The following is a 9,560-nucleotide window of genomic DNA, read 5'->3' as shown; positions in this document are numbered from 1 at the left end:
GCACTGATTGTGCACGATGTGGGGGGATGCACACGATGGTGCCGGCTATGTGCACGATGTGGGGGGATGTACATGAGCCGGGTGTGATTATGATGATATTGATGTTTGTCTATCTAATTATGCATATCTAGACTTATGAAATGAAAGCTCATGAATGTGATATATGGTTGACATATATGTGAAATTTGATACATTGCATTTTGGGAATTTTCATGAGTTTTATGTTGATTTTGTTGGTTTAGTAGGATGGCCTTTTTGTTGAGTGAAGGGAAACTTTTCTCTTGTTGCTCTGTTTCGCTACAGCGAAATTCATTCTCGTTGTAGCGAGAAACTCTCGGGTTTGAGGGCCTTCACCAGAACTAGTTCTCACTGCAACGAGAAACTTTCTGTCCATTTTGCTAATTTGTGGGTTTTTGCCATATTTCTCATTTCTTTGGTACCATAGTTGAGCATGGATTTTTGTAAAGTGATTTACTCATGTAGGGTTTACATAAGGGGTTTAAAGGAGCTAAAACAATTGCATGGTTTTGAGAAAATGAATGCATCATGATTTTGATAAACATTCCTTATGGTATGCTTGTTCCTTTCTTGTTCACTTATTGAGTATTGTACTCACGTTTTTTAAAAATTTATGTTTTCAGATCAGGTGGCTGTTGGACCTTAGATCGAGGAGTTCCCATAGTGCATCTCCTGGGTATGTATCTAGCATTCGATAGCAATCCCTTTTATTGTAAATGTCACCGCTGGAAGTCATGGGTCCTTTTGTATTGTGAATACAATCTAATAATGTGAATATGTGTATGCAATTTAAATTGCTAAATACATGACTGTTATAGTGCATGTATATTATTATGGATAATGCCATTGTGTTTTGGCTATGTTCACACCCAGGAAAATGTGTGTGTGGTATGCATGATATGATTAATTTGTTAAGCAAAGGTAAATTGATAGGCTTGCTTGGGCTTAGTGAGCTATGCTCATTGAGCTCATGCGCCGATCATGGCTTGAAAAATTGGGTCGTGATAGATCACACCTTCTGCTGAGGCTCCACCTCCACTTGAGCCCGAAGATGCAAATGTTCTATGGGACTAGCTGAACATGCTTCGGGACATCGAACCTATGGTTAGAATCTTTAATTTGGAAGCTCTACTGGTGCATCAGGCCAACGAAACATGTCCAAGATCATTTTGCCACTATTGCAAGAAGCCGGCTCACATGATTGCAGACTTTCGAAAGCGGCAGAATGCAAACTCTCGTCGACAGTCAGACCTTAACTTAGACTACCCCTTAGAGTGTCTTGCACACTCTAAGTAATCAAGAAATAAAAGATAAAATGAGGCACAAATTATCACCTTACTGATCTAAGTTGTACAAGCTTCAGTTCATGTACTTTCATAAAGATAGAAGTGTTATACAAGTATAAAAGAGAAAGTTTTTGCTCTTCTAAGCTCTTTCAAACTCTTTGAAACTTCTCTCTATCATTTTTAACTATTGGAGAGGCCTTAAATACTTCGAACATCACATTTGGCCATTGGAGATAGAAACTAGCCGTTACAAACAATTTCTAACCATTATTTTATCCTTCAATGTTTAAATTCAAATTTGTTGACAATGTTTCATTAACCAATTAAAGATAGGCTTTAATCGATTAAACTTTCTTTAACTTACAAACTACTTCTCTACTTTAACCAATTAACGAAAACTTTAACTGATTAATAACTTTTTAGTTTCAAGCACCTTTAAACACTATTTTTTATCAATCATTCTTCAATTGATCAGAGCTCCTATTAATTGATTGAGGCATCTATCCTTTCATCTTTAACTGATTAATTTAGGCTCTAACCAATTAAGAATTCTTCAACTTTGAATCTCTTGGTTTGGTGCTTTTGAACGGTCATTAACATTTTGAATTTGGATTTGGTGCTTCATGATACTTTAAGCTTGACCTTTAACTAATTAAATCTTTTGGTTAACTGATTAAAAAGCTTCTATTTTGCACTTAATATATTCTTAATCGGTTATGCCTTATGCTAATTGATTAAGTCTTTTCTTCTTTCCTTTGATGTAGTGCCCTGTATAGCCTTAACTGATTAAGGCTTTATGTTAACCAGTTAACATTGTTCTAACTTTATTTAGCCCTTTGCTCTTTGTTTTTTCAACTAATTAACCATTCTTGTAATACAATAAGCTTCTTGACTTGCTTTAAACAACAATTCTATGAAGGAATTTAAACTTTGTCTGGCACACTTAGATGATGTAGTTAGACATCAAAGAATAAAAAATGTTTTGTTATCATCAAAAAATATGAAGTCAACATAAATTGTAAAGGCACTTTGTACTGATAATTGGCAAAGTTATTGGGGTTGAATGTTTTTGTGGGTTTGTCAATATATATGTTTCTAATGATGAAAATCAAATAAATGAATTATTGATAAATTTGGCTTAGGAGTTGATGGAGAAAGAAATGGTTTGGTGTACGAGAGGATATTTCAATACTGTTCTATATGTAGAAGAAAAAATTAAGAGGATTGATGAGTTTTGGTCAACAAGAAGTTTTGATGCCTTCATTAATAATGTAGCTTTAATTGGTCTTCCATTATCATAAGGGTGATTTATTTGGTGTAACAGAAAAGAGAAGGCCACATGTAGATTGGATAGAGTTCTCGTGGATGTAAAGTGGTTGGTGAAATACAATGATATGATTTAGGAGTGTTATCCTTATTCAATCTCTGACCACAACCTAATGGTTTTAGGTGGGAAATCATTAAGTCAATGACCTAAACAATTTAAGGTCTTCAATTATTGGTTAGATGGCAATAGCTTTTGACAATTAGTAAAGAAGAAATAAGTGAAAGCAATTAATGGAAATAGCAGGAGCCCAAAGTAATGGTGGGGGCTTAAAAATTTAGGATCTTTGATTAAAAGTTGGCAAAAAAAGAAATTTGGAGGTATGGAACAACAAATTGAGTCTTTGGAAGTGGAGCTCCATGATTTGAATTTGAAATGGCAGTTATCAAAGAATAACTTTCAAAGACGTGATAAGGTGATTTAAAAAGCAACACATTATGGTCTTCATATTCCATTAAGGAGAGACAATGGAGTCAAAAATCAAGGGCAACATGTGTGACGGGGGCCGATTGAAATACAAAGCATTTCCATGCAATGGCATCAATAAAGAAAAGAACGAACATAATAGACAGATTGATGGTAAATGATGCGAAGATTAAAGATCCCAATAAGATAAAGAAAAAGGTGGTGAAACATTTTGAAAGGTTGTACAACAACAAAAAAGTTTCGAATCTTGTTGGTATACAATGTGAATTTAGGAGGCTGTAAGAAAAATCAGCTCATGAATCAAAAGCCTTTCACCGAGGAGGAGGTGTGGGAGGTTGTTAAAAGTTTTGATGGGAATAAAGCCATGGGGCATATAGGTATAATTTTAATTTTTTTTAAAAGTCAATGATCTAACATGAAAGCAAAGGTGATGGAGTTCTAATGTGATTTTTATAATAAAGGGCAATTAGGTAATGGGGTGAATGAGACATTCATTACTTTGATTCCTAAGGTGACTAACCCCTCAACAATTGGTAAGTACAAACCTATAAGTTTGGTTGGAAGTGTTTACAAAATACTAGCTAAAATTCTTGCAAATAGACTAAAGAAGGTCATAGGTGAGATAACTGGAGTTTATCAATTTGTTTTTGTGAAAGGTAGACAATTGTTAGACTGCTCACTGATTACAAATGAATTAGTAGATTTTCTTAGGAATGAGGAAAGGAGCTTAATGTTAAAGGTTGATTTTGAGAAAGCATATGATAGTTTTAATTGGGAGTTCTTTGACCTAATCATAAGGAAGATGGGATTTGCTAACAAATGGCATGATTGGATTATGGAGTGTGTTTCCACAACCTTAGTGTCAATATTGTTTAATGGTGCACCTACAATATAGATTAAAATGAAACATGGTTTTCAACAAGGTTTACCTTTGTCCTTTTTTCTTTTTAATATAGTTGTCGAAGCATTTAGTTGCTTAATGGTGAAAGTGGGTAACGCCCAACTGTGCAAAGGCATAACAATTGCTAATGGAAAGTTAAGATTGTCCCACTTACAACATGTTGATGGTACTTTGTTGTTCTATAAACCTAGCATTGACAGTTTACTGAACATGAAATACGTCTTGAGGTGCTTTCAATTTATTATTGGTTTAAAGATTAATTTTCAGAAAAGTAGCTTATTAGGTGTTGGAGTGGAGGCCTTGATTTTACATGAGTGGGCCAGTTGAATTGCTTGCACGTAGGTGATTTGCCTGCAACTTATTTGGGACTCCTTTTAGGGATTAATAGTATCTCATAGCAAATTTGGAAACTAATTGTTGAAAAGTTTAAATCAAGGCTGTCAGGATGGAAATTAAAGTTGCTCCACTTGGTGGAAGGGTCACATTGTTGCGGTTTGTTTTAAGCAATCTACCTATGTCTTTGTTTTATATGCCCATTAGGATTAAAAAGGAGTTGGATAGAATTCAATAGAGATTTCTATAGAGTGGGGTGGGGTATAAACACAAAATCTATTATGTGGCTTAGGCGTGTGCAACTACAAAGATGTGGTGGATCGGGTATCACCGTATGTAAACAATAATTAGAAAAGATCAACAAAGCCTTGATTATCAATAGAATCATCTCCAAAGTCATAAAATCTATATTTTCTAGATAACTTGGCTCTAATACCACTGTTAGTTTCTCTCTACGGTTAATACGAAATTTTTTTTCTAATTTAATAACAACAATTATTATCTAATTTTAAAGTCAAGGATCTATCACAATAAAATTATAGATCAAGATACACATACCTTAAAAGCAATTCAGGTCTCTTAACTCTAAAAGGGATTAAATTTTAGATAAAGAAAAAGATACCTCATAAGCAATTCAAGTGCCTCTCCTCCAAAGGAATTCACGCTTCTTCTTTTCCTAGAGCTCTTGTTTTTGAAAAACTATTGCTAGTTAATTCTGATGGCTAACTAAGTAGCAACCCTTGCCTTTATGGATATACTAATGGACTTGGATCTACATTAGACCCAATCCATAGTCCACTAATACTTATATATAAAACCCAAAAAAAAAATATGTGTGGGATCCTTAAGGATCTCTCTCTACAACTATGGGCCGAAGTTCATGTCATCTCATTACTCATATTTTACTTGGAATTTCATTTTATCTAATATTATCATTTAATTTCTGAAATTAGTTAAGAAACCTTAGTTACCCATTAATTGTAGTAATGTCCATCAACACATTGCAACTGACCTCCGCAGAGAAAACAATTATCAATAAGATCCTTTTCATTATAATCTTTACTAATCAATCTTTTCGCCATACTATATTCCTCATGGGCTGTATGGATAAATAATTTCCACTATCACATTCAACTCATGTAATACCAATTCATGATTTTCATTCTTGTTGGACTTTGAAAAATATTTTTCTTCAAAAACACTAACATATAATATTAATATAAATAATAAAATTTTCAAACACCTTTTAGAAAAAATACTGGCCAGATTTCTTCAGTCCAACAATCTTGTGAAAATTGCTTGAATATCTTTCTTAGTAGAAAATGGTGAATCCTTTATTGAGAATATAATATAATTTATTTACCATGTGCGTATAACCTTTAAATGCAACATCACCTATTGGCAACATTAAAGACATATCGATACTAAATAAAGTATATTGACCTCTCAAGTCTAAGGACAATTACTAAATTATAATAGAGCTCTTTTTAATTATTAACAGTGACAATTTATATGGTGCTCTTTAATTAGATCCTTTTCAATGTATGTATCTCATACAATACACCAACTTGTTTTCTTTGGAATCACTACCCCATTGGTGGAGTTAAAACATTTTATCTTTCTAACAAGGGCATTACAATTGTGGGCTTTAAACAATTGTCACATTTAGCCTACAACAATTAATTTGGCAAACAAGGAACTGAAAACTATAACTCCCTGCTTAATAGTTTATCAACTATTAATATAGTTTTTCTACAATATTACCAAATAATTTATGATCATATCATATATGTCATAATTAAATTAAATACTCATTAAAATATAATATATGAACTCAATAATTGATGTAGTAATTTATTTATCAAATATTATGAATATTTTTGTGAATATCCATTTATGTTAACTATATCTAGTTTTGGATGTAAATTAGATTGGATCAACCTTAGGATTTAATCTATCCATCTAATCCCTTAGTATTATCTTCATCTTGTAAACTAAATCTAGATAAGGGGATATTAGCCTATAAATAGACCATTTCACTTCATTTGTAAATACACACTTGAATAAGATCTTCTTACTCCCTCTAAATACTTGTTTTTATATTTATCTTATAGTTGTTCTTTCAAATTTATTTCATAACACGTTATCCACACAATTCTCTGATCTCTCTAGTATTAGAATTATTATGTTTTCATCATCTTCAAGTTGCAAAAAGATTTCAATGATTTGGTTTTGATTTCTGATTTTAGAAAATCAGGTAAGTGACTAGATATCTCTATAATATTTCCATTCCCTAAAAATCAATCTTAATATGAATTTTACTATCATGTTGTATATATTATATTTTGTTTCTTGATTGGAAAGTGATTTTGCTATTATACAACTGTTAATGAAAAATTATGAATATTCATTTATTGAAGTGAATGGGACAAAAGAGCTATTAACAAAAAAATTATAAATCCGTCCATTTCTTGAAGTAAATGCGACATCATTTAATAATTATGGTCATAATTATGAATCCATCCATTCCTTGAAGTGAATGCAACTTCATTTAATAATTATGATGGTTATAATAATTTACACTACCACTATTTTAATTATAATTTTACCACCAGAAGTGGATGGATAATTTTATTATCAGAATCTAAGAATAACTTTACCACTAAAAGTGGATAGATAATTTTACCATAAAAAATGGATGGATATCTTAACCCACTAAAAAATGGATAATCCATTAAAAGTGGATAACCCACCAAAAGTGAATGTATACTTGTAACCTACCACAAGTAGATGAATCCTTTCAATGCACCAAAAGTAGATGAATAATGAAAAGATAAAAATATAAAAAATAATAAAAGGAATGTAGAAAAATATTATCATTGATGTGGCATGAAAGACCATTGGTCATATACCTGTTGTACGTCTTAAATTTTATCAAGCATCACCGAAAACTATAACATCTTGTGATGATTTTAATCATGGCCAAGTTGATATAGCACATCAAGATATTTGTCCACCCTGAAAGAGGAATTGATTATATGATGGGTAATAGAAATATCTATTATTGATTTTCTTGTCCTGAAAAAAGAATTGATTATTCGATTGGTAATAGAAATATCCGAGAATGAACTTAATAGTAATTGGTATATTTTAGTATAACTATATTATGAAGATACTTTAATATGTTTTCATTATATTTAAATGATATGTTCTTACTATGTGTTTTAATTCTATATTTAATATTTTTTTATGTTAACTTGCAAGTTTCTTATTGTATATATCTTATTTTATTAAAAAAATAGATATTCATATTTTTGGATCCAAGATCTATGATGTAAATATATGTCTGGTAGACATTCCTAAAACACACACTATATTTAAAGACAATAAATATTTTTCCTACTTGACAATGAAAAAAAACCAATGTCAATTCAATATTTGGTAGTACAAGATTAATTGAAGACTCCAAAAGAACTAATATTTTACTATCTTGAGGAATAAAGTAATAGAGGATGTATTATTTTCTATTAAGTCTCAAAGAAGTTTATTGAGTTTTAAAGATATTTGTCTGATAGATATCATATTGAGACAACAAATGAAAGAGACACTTAATACCTCTATATTACATTTATTATCTCATGTAGAAAGTGTGTGTTGAAAAAAAACTACTCGCTTTGTTCTTTGAATTAAACTGCACAAATACTATAAACCCATAGTAAACCAAAAGTTTACTAATGATTTTAATGTTTGGTATGACCAATTGGACCATCCCGGATCAATAATGATGCAAAAAAATGATTGAAAATTTATATGATCATTCATTGAAAAACCATAAGATTTTTCAATCTAATGAATTTTTTGTGTTGCTTGCTCTGAAGGCAAATAAATTATAAGGCTATCACCAGCTAAAGTTGTGACTAAATTTCCTACATTTTTGAATAATATTCAGGGTTATATGTGGATTCATACATTCACCATGTGAACCATTTAGATATTTTACGATTTTAACGATGCATCAATTAGATGGTCATATGTGTGCTTCTTATCAACTTGTAATTTGGCATTTGGAACCATTCGTTTGCAAGCACATTTTCCTGGTTATATAATCAAGATTATTTGTCTTGACAATGCTGGTGAATTTACATCTCAAGCCTTTAATATTGCATATTAGTTGGAATAACTTATTGAACAACCTATTGCTTATGTTTACACACAAAACGGTCTAAAAGATTCGTCTATTAAACACTTCTAACTAATTGTAAGGCCATAACTTATGAAATTCAAACTCCCAATGTCTGCTTGGGGGCATGCCATTTTGGATACAATAGCATTTGTATGCATCAGGCCAAACAAGTTATTATAAATTCTCCCTAGACAATTGATTTATAATCAGAAACCAAATATTTCCCATCCAAGAATTTTTGGATGTGCTGTATATGTTTCAATTGCTACACCACAATACACAAAGATGACTCCTCAAAGGAGGTTAGGAATATATGTTAGATACGAATCTCCATTTGTAATTAAATATTTAGAATTATCAATAAGAGATTTATTCATGACAAAGTTTGTCAATTGTCATATTGATGAAACAATTTTTTCAACATTAAGGGGAGAAATGTCAAGTCCAGCCTTAAATTATCTGTCAAGTCATACATATAGTTGACATCATACCTGTGTACTAGAATATCTCGGTAAAATAGGTAAAAGTCGGTATTATACTTAAAAGTACAACTAAGTTGATTTATACCTCGAACTAATTAAAATAGGAATTTAAGATGAAATTTCAAATTTCACAATCTAGAGATTTCTTAAAAACAGTGATTCGGAGCTTGAGGTCCAGTTTAGAGTCAATCGGGGGAATTGACCGATTAGGGATAAAACGATCATTTTGTCATTTAAGGACAAAACGGGAATTTTAAAAAAAAAATTTGGTAACAATTGATCAAGATTAATTATTTAGATTATTTAGAACATAATTGGAATTTAAGGAGTGAGAAATTTTCAATTCCTAATATTTTTGGAGTATAGGGGCAAAAAGATAATTTTACCATATCAGGGGCAAAATGGTAATTTTGCACCACCAACACTTGTCAAATTTGTGGAATTTAATTATGGTGGGAATGGATAAAGATGGAATAAAGGTGTGGTGAAAAATTAAAATGAAAAGTCAAAATTTTAAAAAAAGGGGACAATGACATGATGCCACGTGTCATGCCTTTATTAATTTATTATTTTTCCTTTTTAAAAGGCACAAACACCAGCCCATCTT

The sequence above is a fragment of the Theobroma cacao genome, unplaced genomic scaffold, assembly GCF_000208745.1.
Source record: "Theobroma cacao cultivar B97-61/B2 unplaced genomic scaffold, Criollo_cocoa_genome_V2, whole genome shotgun sequence".
Lineage (NCBI taxonomy): Eukaryota > Viridiplantae > Streptophyta > Magnoliopsida > Malvales > Malvaceae > Theobroma > Theobroma cacao.
Note: the sequence above shows the minus strand (reverse complement) of the source record.